Here is a 13,132-nt window from a genome sequence, read left to right as displayed (position 1 = left end):
ATTCCTCCTCCATGACCACTTAAGTCATCTTTACTTGCTGTCTCATTACCACAGGCAAACTTCTGCTACAAAAAAGGAGAAAAAAATTGCATTTAAAAAATAGGATATTTTTGTATTCATTTTTTCTTTTAGCTACTTTTAAAGATCATCTCTTATACCTAACTTTTACTATAAAACATTTGTCTGTATCCCCAAGACTGAAATTGGGCAGGAACCAATAGTTCAGCTAAGTCAGGCTACCTTTCACCAACAAGAACTGCATAATATGTTAAAACTTCTCCATGGAACCATGAAAATGTTCTATTGCCAAATCAGTCATCGTCATAGGCTTGGACATATGAAAATATGAAACAAAGATCTACAAAAACAAGAGAGGGAGAGATCACAGGGAGAGAATTTTCCCACTATGTGCCGGATCCCTGAGTTGGTCCCCAAAAGCATAAACAAAATGAATAAATATAAAACGAAAGAGGAAAAGTGTTATAATAATACATAGAAATAACCCAGGGAACACTTGTTATGTGGAGCAAGATGATATAGAGCAGCATATTGAGAATGACAGTTCAGGGCAATAAAGGAACAGAGGATTGAATTAGGAACCTAAGGAAACTCAATGAATTCCTTCTGGCTTGCTGTATAAAGCCTGTGTAGATTCCCATTAAACCAATCAAGGAGCAAAGCTTTTTCATCCAAAAGTCATTCCACTCTACAAAATGAAGTTAGGTTGTCCAGCTAGTCACAACCATTCCCCTGAATTCCCATGTTTACATGCCAAATAAATGTGTAGTGGACAACCTATATGGTAGAATATATGGATCGTGAGCTGGCCTTAGGCAATCCATCCAAGCAGAAATTAGGCATCTCAGAGTGAGGGATTGTAAAGTCTTTAAGTGAGTGGGAGAAAAATAAATTATAGCAGGTTTGAAGGAGAGAAAAATATCAGAACAAATTACTATCCATAGGGCAAAGAAGAAAATACATATAAAATTCAACAAAGTAACAACAACAAAACAAACAAATAAAACACCCAGTTTCTCTTGCAGATTTGGTACCCGCTCTCCTGAGCCCCAGTGTGAAAACATTTTGGTCAACAACCCAAACATAATACAAGGCAGAAAGAAACAAAACTGTAGCTATGATCTCACTCACCAAGAGGGTGGATGGATATCTGATGTACAACTTTTCTAGAAGTGCTCACCAGCAAAGCCAAGACACAGAGCAAGTTCCAGGGGGCTTAGGCAGTGAAGAGCAGATACAACTGTCAAAATAAAAAGAGAAAGGAGATAAGATTCAAAGTGGTACACAAACAAACCAAGAAAGCAAAAGGTATAGATCTGAAACATGGGGAAGTTGAAACTGGACACTAGATGAATTACATTAACTCTTAGACTATTTTTCAATATAGGAACTACTTGAAAATGTACAAAATCTAAGAATCAGTTCAGTTACTTTGATTAGGCTCATTGTCCTCATTTGCTTTATATTGCTGTGATATACAAAATAATACAAAGCAACTTGGGAGGAAATGGTTTATTTGGTTTACACATCCTGTTCATAGTCAATTATTGAGGGACATCAGGGCAGAAACTCAAGGCAGGAACCTGGAAGCAAGTATTGATAAAGAGGCCAGATGCTTACTGGTTCACTCCACATGGCTTACTCAACTCAGTTTCCTTTTTTTTTTTTTTTTTTTTTTTTTCTTGCATTCCAGAAACACCTTCCCATGCTATTCCAGTACCTACAGTAGGCTGGACCCTCCCACATCAACCATTAATCAAGAAAATTCACCATAGGCTTGCCTACAAGCCACAAAGCTGGACCTAGCTTCTTGTTTGAGGGTTGCTTGCTTCAACATTACAAACACTAACCAACACATTCACCAATTATTGTGTTGTATAATATTATATTATTGGAATGGTATAATGGCACTTTTCATGAGGAATGCAAACACTGAGACATACAGTCTCACTGGGTAATAGCTGAAATGCATTTTTCTAACAAAATATACACTTGGATTTGCTCTTCATGTTGACAAGTGATTTATTTCATCTTAGTATTTGACCCTTTGTTCATTCAATACAACTTGTGCGTTATTTTGCTTTCAAATTCACATATTCACTAGGTAGTACCATTGTCACTAGCATGAATATGTGGTATCATATGAAGATCACAATAACCGAATCAAAGTTGTCCTGGAAAAATGATCCAAACCCTCATCAACTAAAAACAGAGGTACAGATAGTCCTGCCTCATAGAAATTGTCATGAAGGTTAAATTTAAAAACATCATCATGGCACTTAGTTCAGTGCCTGGCACATATTTGTCATTCAATGCCTGTTAGCTGTCATCAGCTTTGTCATTGCCACTACTTAAATGCTCCATATCTAACATTTCATCAACAGAGATTTGAGACTCATCTAATGAATGATTTTCTCTGAAAAAAATGTAAATACTCACTCCCCCAAAAGAAGCAAATGACTGCATATTAAGCTAGTCCAGTTTGTCTACACTAAGACCTGTATGAATAATTAGGTCTCTTCCTCCTCTAGCATAGAACTGGCACAATCAAAGTTGATTTTTTTCTTTTCATATAACTGTGTGTTAATTATACAAAATAGTGAGTTTCTTTGAGATACTCTCACTCATGCACTTAATGTATATAATCATATTGACTACCTCATCACTTCTCACATACCTTCACTACTCCCTCTTCTCCCATCTCTCTTCTCTAATAGTCTCCACAGTTGATATTTTATATCCACAAAGGAAGAATGATGGGTGTTAAATGAAAGAGGGTAAAAGAAAATAGTGGCAACAATAACAACTCAATAGCTTTAATTCTCCAGTTTTCATCAACCTACTCATCTTTCACATGCAATGTATATATCCACAATAAGTGGAATGTGGTCATCATTGTTCAGCATTATGGGGTAGGAGGTAAAGAGATAATGTCCTAAAGCTCTGGGAACAGTCTCTTTGGTATACTCTATCTTAAGTCTACTTATTGCACACTGGATGCACCTTCCCAGACACTCTTCACAGGTTCAAATATACTTTGAGGTAAATTACTACATTCTCTCCAACAGCTGTGCAAAGCCTTGCCTCCTTCTCAAACAGTTGTAGCAAACTACAAGAAGATTTTCGGGGCTAGTGGCTGATCTTTCAGAAAGATCACTAACTGCAGTGGAGAATAAAGAAGGTAAACTTCTAGATGGCTTTCCACTGTGTCTCTTATTGAGAATCACAGCTAAGTGTCAGGTTCCAGAGATACACTGAGCCCCAGTCTTCTCTGTAATATGAAACCAACATCTTCCTCACAAGAAATTGAATAGTACTGACAGAAAACGCCTTAGGCTACACAATAAACACAAAGAAAGATTAACTACTATTCATGCCTCCCTCATTGACCTACCATGCAAATATAAGTACACCAGTACATTTGAAATATAAGGATAAGGAATCAATAAGGATGGAAATACCTAATAAATGCTATATGCCTTTAAAAGACAAACTGCAAATACTAAACAGAATCATAAACCTTGTGTGAATTTGCCTTGTTTTAATTTTGTTTGATTTTTCACAATTTAAGTTGGCCATCCCTGTCCAACATAACAATATGGTCCTTTGATTTACTCCTTAGACACTCTGTAGCCTTTACTGTCTTTGTATTACACAACTTTAGCACTTAATTATATCCTATCTTGCAATAATTAGGTGTTCTTAGAAGCATGCCTGTTTACTCACTTGCACCGTTCTGATCCTTTAATCTCTCTTGAATATTAGTTTTTTAATGCTATTAAGAGCCACAATTTAACAACTTTATTACAAAGTAAAATCACAAGAATACTTACAAAAACAGTCAATAGTGGGTAACATAGAAAGTTATTGTGGACCAGACTTGGTGGTGTATGCCTATAATGCCAGATTGCTGGAGACTGAGACAGGGTAATCACCAATTGAGACCAGCCTTGGCTACATAGCAAGCAACTATCTCAAACTCTTGTGCTTAAAAAGTATTTTCAGAGTTAAAAATACTAAAATCATAAATGTAGTAGGTAGAAGCATACAAGGGTGTTTCCCTTCTTACTCACTAGGTCTGAAGACATGGAAAAATATTTCACCCTCACTTGGGAGCTGCAGCTGGGTCATACATTTGTTTAAGCTAGATTACCAATTTATTCTAAATATGAGTTTAGGATCCCTAGGGATGGTGAACACCCGTGATCCCAGCTCAGGAGCTCTGGAAGCAGGAGGTGGTGAGTGGAGTCTAGGCAGAGCTTCATAGCAGGACTCTACCTCTGGGGTGGGGGCGGGAGGGGACAAAAGCACTATAGTCAGACAACTATATTTTAGGGAATAGAGAAATACTACTATTTTGTTATTGTATGGTGTTAATTATAAAGCAAAAGTCACCTTATAAAATGTGAGATGAAACTGGCCCTGGTCAGTGTACATAGCTCGCTGTGATGACTGATACACAGTTCAACTTTTCAGACTGACATATGTAACAGGTATATGCCCCTGGATCAGCTATAATCCTCTGGGTATGGTAAAGGATGAGTACAGCATCTAAATAACATGTTTACTGTGACATGACAGCCATACCATAAACATTAACTATCATTATTGCTTGTTTATAAAAGAGAAATGCAATTATATAAAAACATACTTTTTCTGTACTGGCATGGTAACATGTATCAACCAAAAACATATTTAAAAAGTTTTTTTTTTCTTTTTATCATGATTTAGTACTAATCAAATATTCAGTAACAACAGCACATGGTCTGAGACAGTAATGCCACTGGTTGTTGTTATTCGTTAGGTTTCCATCAACACTAAGATATGTCAGATAAAGACAGTCAGGTCTATCATTCCAGGACTTGGGAGGCTAAGGCAGGAGGGTCTGGAGCTGAATGAAGCTACTTACTGATCTGTGGGCTAACCTGGGCTATTATAGGAATAATCTGACTCAGAAAGCAATTAAAGGGATGGAGGAAGGGAGGGTGGAAGGAAGAGATAGAGAGAGAAACCAAAAACAGATTTATCAGCTGGAACTCATATGCGAACTTATATTAAACACAGTATAAATTAAGTAACAATAAATTTAATTTTAGTTTTCTGAAACAAATCTGTGTTCTATTTCCTGAATTACAATGTGATCTAATTTCTGCATTTTCAAAATTGCTTTTAAATATTCTTTTCTAGTATCACAAAAAGCATAAAAGGTTCAGAATAATAAAGAGAAAATAAATCCAGTAAGAACCAGTGATGAATGCTGCTTGAGTTTTCTGAGCCTTTTCCTACACTTCTCTTCATAAATGCATCAGGCATAAACAAAACAGTGCATAAATAGGTCAATGTCATCTATAGATGTTTATTCTGAAGCTTTTTCTCTCACAGAAATGCACTTTCTGATTTATTGATGGCAGTTAATCTAAGGCCATTTCAGAGTCGATTTTATTTCAACTTTTTATTTAATATTTATAGGAAAATTTAAAAACTGAAATATCTTGCTTGAAAATTTTACAAAATAAGCAATTTGAAATAATTAAACATTATTGGCTTTAGGGGAATAATTTGAGCATGTCTCAATTTGCATCACTTTATCATTTTTTCTACCATTAAACATATAAGTTAGAGAAACAAAAAATCAAAACAAGAAAATACCAGCCTACATATTTTACACGTGTGCCACAAATGGAAATGATAGAGACAAGCCTATAAAAAAAAAAGCCAAACAATAGGGATAAAATTTGCAAGATATTGCTATCTTCATTGAAACTACCAGTTCCCTTAATGGAAATTAAGTTTATAGGCTTAAAGGAAGTATTAACAATTTTCCCTTCAGATATAAAGAGAATGGTATTACAATGTGAGGAATGGGAGATTAGTGAATGCAAATTAATTGGCTTCTTTCTAATGAATAAAAATAAAGATTTCACAGACATAAAAATATGAACATATGAATTTCATTCCACACCATGGAAAAAAATGAAACAGAAAGTACCAACAAATGAATCTTTTTAGATATTCAGACAATTTTACTCTATTTTATCCATATAACTACTTGGAAGCTGTAACATTATTCAAAAAAGGAGTATCCTAAGCTGAAAATAAATAAAAATAAAACCACAGCTTTTTGTTACTTACCATGGAAATTTTATAATGAGGTATTTGGACTTCATCTAAAATGATGTTTAGCACCAAAAAATTAGTCTAGATAGGTTGAACCTTGTCAACTATTATAATTCACTCATTCATTTGACAAACATAGTGAATGGCACTCATATATCTGTCAGCATTCAATTCCCAGTTACATGCTGTATAACATAGTAAGTAACATTTAGCAATGTATGGCTATGAAGTACTAAACATGTGACTTCCCCATATCAACATACATTACAATACATACCTAATTTCCCACATTTAGAATAAATATGTCAAAAACATTTTTGCTTGAATTGCACATTAAAGATGTACAGTTTAGTATTTTTGATGGGAATAAAACACATTAAGATGTAACTTTAGCAGGTTTTCTTTCACTATTTTTAATGTACCTTAATAGAAAAATTTCAAACAAAACATACAATTTGTCTTATATTTCCTTGAGTCATTCCTTCCCTGGACCGGTGATGAATAAAGAACACAGGCTGCGTATTCAAGAAATTTGCATGCTTATAGACAGGACTGCCTTGGATGCTTTAAGCCCACTCCTGAAATGTGACTGTCAAATAAGAGCAATCAGGAAGACCCATCAGAAGTCCATCTCAATAGTGAAGCTGCTAAACATCAACAATAGAAAAAAGATGTTTTTCTTTCTTGCTACTAAAATTACGTGTTCAGTGAATTTCACTTCCTTAATCATGAGGAAAGTGTGGCCGATGTGCAGTGCAAAGCCCAATATTGCACTTGTCACTGTGTGAAGGTCTCACTTGTTGTTAGCTTTTACTGGCCAATTTTGTGTAGTAGAACAAGACAGTGGCGTCGTTACAAATGCTATTTGAAATGCATTCATGTCCCCAAGCTAGCTGAGCTGGATCTTAGGAGAAGGGAGCCCAGAGAATAACTTTCAAGTCTTTCAGAAGCCCCTGCAGCTGTCTTCTGTGCCTGTTGGGCCACTGAGTTTGTGACAAATACATTAGAGAACTATCATGTACATGTTAGGGATTAATGAACATAGCCTCATCTTTGATGGCCCTGACCAACATTGCAAAGAAGTTCTAGGCATGGGCCAGGTGTGCTTAGAGTATGTTGAAAACGACAGCAAGTAGATTCTCAAAATAACAAGGTGCATTCCCTGCAAACCCATTTTTGGCTGAAGGAGATGCATCCTTGCTATATGAAATCATGGAATTTAGTTGCTGTTCTGTAAGATAGCATTTCAATTAATTTGACCCATTCTCTCACTTAGAGGCATCCGCAATAATCTGTCAAGTGCTGGCATAGTTTTTCTGAGAATGAATGCCTCTATCATAAAGATGCACAAAAAGCAATCAAAACACAATCGTATTTTCAGCATTTAAATGCAGGGTCTGTGATCCAAAGCTTATGTTCAAAGGCTTCAGGGAAAGGGGAAAAATTCTACAGAAGTTTAAGAAGATATTCTGTGTAATATCAATTCATTAAGCAATTTTGAAAGGGTCAAATCTTACTTTGCTTAAGGGTTATCTGATACTGAAATTGTTGGAGTTTTATAAAATATGCACTCTCTCCCTGCTCATTTTCTGAATGAATAAATATGAGGCCAATTTTATACAGAATCACTTCAAGTTGAACTAATAATTGTGTACTCCATGCCTAGAATAATGTTTGTTTCGCAGGGATACATAGAAAAAGAATGCAAAAGAAAACATTAACTCAGTTGCTAATTATAATTAATTCGTAGAAAGTGGAGGTTCATTTGTTTTTGCTAAAGTATATAAAATAGTATGCATATGGAAGCCTAAAGTGCAATTAGATGACTACTTGATCATATAGGGTCTATTTTTATTCACTGAATAACTTAAGGATTAAAAACTGCATTTTTAAAGTATAAGTTGATATAAGCAGAAACATGTAGGTCTCACCAGAAACTGTGAATCTTTTGTTATTATTTCCTTGACTTCAAATGATGCACATGGACCATTTTCTGTAAACTTGAAATCATTAGCAAAATTAAAATGAATTTGCCAAAAGATAATTTGCATCAGAACATTTTGGAACATCTCATTTGTCCTTGAGAGACTAGTAAAAATGAGATTTTAATTTCATAATTCAGAGATGTATGAAATTGTCCTTTTTAAAATGAGGACAGATGGGAAACTAGGCAATGAAAAAAATGTAATTACATGAAGAGGTTGACCCTTGTGTATGGCATCTTCTGCCTATACCTGTGTTCTTTAAGAGAATAATTATCATGTTTAAACTATACCTATGGATAAACAATTTAATAAAATATCACTCACTCCATCCTGAAAGGAGTTTCTAACAGTTCCTCATAATGACTCACAATTTGGGGGATAAAATTACTCCATACATCCCTGCATGTACATGTTCCTAACACTTACAAAGGGTAATCCAACAGGTCAGGAAAGAGACAAAGTTAGTAGGCCACTTGAAATGGTATGCCAACACGCTATAATCTGGAACACGATGACATTAAAGTACAGACTCATCTCAACATCTAACAGGATGCTAGGAAAGTTAAAAAAAAAAAGTGTACCAAATAAGCACGATGCTTTCAGTTTACAAATAATTTTTTTTTCTAAGCAGACAGTGATAGGGCTATTCTATAATAAATTACACAGGAAGAATTATGGAATTTTTCACATAAAATATTAATCAGATCAGTGGCACTGTCTAGATCATGCACACAGACTTCTGAAGTATGTATATTGGTTTTACTAGCACTCACTTTGAAATGAACAATTTACTAATAACTGTAAGTGAATCCCATCTGCACATGAACAGGGTTTCCCTGAATATTTATCACCACCCCCCCTTTTTTTTAAGCCATTACATTATTTTACTTGCAGTTAGCAGGGGCAAAAATGAAATTGTGTCTCTTAAAAATATAATTAATTTCTCCCCTGCTCACTTTCCCCAGACTCACGTGTTTGCATCTGTACATGCAAACCACATATCTTCATTTCCATCATGCATACCGATTCAAAACAGACTATTAGAACTGGAAGGGATTTATGTGAAATATCTCAGGAAAAGAGGGTGAAGGAGGGGGTTGAGAAATATGAAAAAAAAATACCCATGTGCTTGCAGTATTTTGAAAACTAAAAAGCCCATATACCAAATGCCATATAGATATAATTATGCTCTCATACTTTCTAAAGCTGTAACCATTAAGCTGCTCAAGCTGTTAGAATATTAAAATGAAAGGTTATGTTTTAAATTTTTCAATACAAACAAGTGCATATTTTAATCACATTGCTGTCAGAATTAATGACATCAATAAAAATTAGGAGGATCTATTCAAACCTACTTTCAGAGCTAAAACTCTCATGATATAAGAAGGTGCTGGAAGAAGCCATGTGAATTTTGCTCAAAGGAACAAACAAAAATCGACCTGACTATTTACTGTGTTAATCTCACCAATGTGAACTGTACCCTTCAAAGTATAAATTCTCCATTCAGAGTAAATATAACCATGATTGAAACAAGAAACCAGCATGCTTACATTAAAAAAAAAATATTTCCAGAAAATTCATTATATTAAGCAGCAAACAAATGCCTCCATCCCTTTTGCTACCCTTCCTCTAATTAATTAACAGATTGGCACAGTCTAAGAACTAAATTTATTTTCAATTAAAATAAGAAGCCCATATGTCATGATAATTTTTTGTTACTATTTCTAATGTGCAAAACAAAGGTTTGCTTTTAGCATTGAACATAGTAATCACAACAAATCCCTTAATTTTCAATCACGGTAAGGATACTCAAGAGCTTTTCTACAGCAAGGTGCTACCTCAATGGCTAATCCTATTAGGAATGAGCCGTGCACTGAGACTAAATCCGCTGGGGAATTCAAGGAATCAAAAGCTTACTGCACACTCAGAAGGCAACGACTTTTGTAAAGGGCTCTATTATATGAGGAACAAAAGAATACCACTTGTGTACTTAAATATCATCTGCTTTTCCTTCCAAAATACTCCATTTTTAAGTAAAGATATGTGATTTAAATGTATTTAGAGTTCAGCTCTTGGCACCACTCTCGGTTTTGAGTAGAAGAGCCATCTGCGGGCCCCACGGCTCGCGCATAATGATATGCTTACAAGCTGCTTCCCTTTTCTGCACAATGTACCCTTTTCACTTTAACATACATTTTCCATAAATTTTTGAATAACAAATTGGGCTGTGGAAGTTTGTTGAAATGGGACAAGGAAAATGCCTGTAGGCTAGAAAACGGAGATTTTCTTTCTTTTTTTTTTTTTTTTTTCTTTTCTTTTTTCTTTTTTCTTTTTTTTTTTTTTTTTAACTGAAGGACTGGTGCCTTTGGGAAATACTCACTCCACCTGCCCTGCCCTCTCTTGGCCCCCACCCCACCGCTCACCCATGTATCCTGAGCTGTGAGCCTTCAGAGCTGCAGACGAAACTTTTCCCCTCCATAGGTTAGGTCTGTACATTAACTTGGGCAAAGAGCCCACATGCCTGCCATCCATTACACCTGCTGGGTGACAAACAGATGAGAGTCAACATGCAGACTCCCAACGTTTGATCTCCTGATATCGCCAGATGTCCCCATTTACATTCAAACATAACCACGGTCATTAATGCAGCTTGCCCGGCTGGCATTTAATAGGGAGAAAAAGTTGAATTCTAATCTACAATTCTAAGTATGCAAAGCTTTCAGTGTATGAACACATAAGCTATTAAATATGTTTCAATGTGTATAACTCTATGGCTATTATCAGAGCTGATTCATTTTCAGAGTGGAGACTAGCCCAGACAGAGCAGACATTAGCATATCTCCAAGGAAAACACACTTTCATGGCACAATCAGCTTCTAAATTTTGAGTTTGAGGAACAAAATTTACCTTGATTTGTATCTCTTGCCTGCTAAAACACAGTAAGAATAATTGTGGTTTCTGGGTTTAAATCTAACACACCAATAATTAGTAAACTAATTACTAAACAAAGTCAAGGTCATGAGGAAGAAGAAAAAGAAGGAGGAGGAAATGGGGTATGAGGAGGAGAAGGAGGGGGAAGATAGGGAGGAAAAGGAGGGGAAAGAAGAAGAGTTGGAGAAAGAGGAGGAGGAGAAGAAAAAGGAGAAGCTATGCCCCTTTCTGAACATCACAAGCCCAAGAGTATTGACAAAATACATGCAGGGAATTCAACAAAAAATTCAAGTTTGGGTATTATGGAGAAAAAGTTCCCAAGAGTGAGATCTATGTATGCTAGCACTGCTGAGACCAATTTTAAAACTTCATTTGGGCAACTCGGGACACTGTTCATAAGACCACAATTCAGCAGCATGGCTTGGGCGAATAGCCTTCCTTATTATTATTCTTTTATTGCATGAAATGCTTGTAGCCTATGTACTTACTACCTGGCACTAAATACATGGTTTACAGGAGATAAGCAAAGTATGGGTTTATCTCCAAGAGCTGATATGTAGCTCTAAGGGCATAGATGAGATATCCAATGATATTACACTGAAAGGCCTAAAGGAGTGAGAAAGATTTGATACTTCCCAGGCATTTCAACTATTTCTACCAGTTGGCATTCCTAGCTTTGGGAAGTAAGAAAGCTCTAGACCAACCACAAACCACAACTTCTATGCCTAGAAGGGACTCCCGGAGATCTTCAGGAGAGAAAATTGAATTTTAGCATTAAGGAAGCTATAATGAATGTCCTATTAACACTCATTTCTATTCAGATTGTTCCTTTGGCTTCCTCTCCTGAACTGGAAGCATTTTCTCTATAGAGACTCTACCAATGATCAGAGTTCTGGACTCACCATTCTATCATGATGATTCTAAGTTCTTCATCCTACTCCTGCTTTGTGAATCTACACTATTCATTGACTAAAAAAGCAACAACAACAAAACAATAAAAACATGAATCTCTTGTCTGGCTCCCTACACCTCACCTGTGTAGTCTTGCCTGTCATGTCCATCTGCTTTGAAGATCAAGAAGAAATGGCTGACATACTTAATATACATTAATGAATCAAAAATAATTATACCAGGTGAGCATCCATCCATATTCTGAAATCCAAAGTTTTTCCCAAATGAGATGTTTCCTCCAAAGTGGAGAATTTTACATGTAACTTCCTAACATACAGTTAGCAAAATGATTCAAAAATAACACTTCGGTTGGGTGGTGGTGGTGCACACCTTGAATCCCAGCACTCTAGAGGCAGGCAGATCTACAGAATGAGTACCAGGGCAGCTGGGGTTGTTATACAGAGAAACCCTGTCTCAAATAACATTCAGTATTTTGTACAGGTATAGATGTATAATGAATAAATGACTCTAATGTTTAGATTGGTTTCATTCTGAAATTATCTCCTATATATGTAAACTCTTCAAAAATGGGGGAGGGGGAGACCACCTACAACAACACTTGGAATTCCAAGCTTTACAGATGAAGGACATTTGGTGTGCATTACAGCAAGTTTTTCAATTGAAAATCACCCTTGATTGTTTTCTGCTTCCTTTTGGCCACAATGCTGTCCAAGTTTTATCTACTGGAAACCTTGCAATTCAGCTCAGTCCAGAAGCAATTCATTTTGTCTAAATCCAATCTACTGGTAACCCCCCTGGAATTTATAAAATGTCTTCATTATCTCTCAAAAAGGAGAGAAATCCTAAATACCAAATCTTACATTCCATATCAAAGGATAACAACAACAGAATATCATCAAAGTGGGGAGGCAAATGCTAGGAGAATTTGTTTTAGTGTCAAGGTAAAAATAGAGAAAAACAGTGACCCACCCACGGGATCAGAATTAAACATTGAACTCCCTGCTTTAAGGCTTTGGTAACAGTGGCAAATATTCAATCAGGCTTAAAAATACTAAGTGTCCTGAAGCCACTTTTATTTCAATCTCTTCTCTGGTTGTTCTGCACAGCCCTGCAATTTCGTAGCATCTACTAATGGAAAGTGAGCTGGGATTCTATTGACACTTTCATGA

The sequence above is a fragment of the Phodopus roborovskii genome, unplaced genomic scaffold (assembly GCF_943737965.1).
Source record: "Phodopus roborovskii unplaced genomic scaffold, PHOROB, whole genome shotgun sequence".
NCBI classification, from domain to species: Eukaryota; Metazoa; Chordata; class Mammalia; order Rodentia; family Cricetidae; genus Phodopus; species Phodopus roborovskii.
This window is presented reverse-complemented; position numbering follows the sequence as displayed.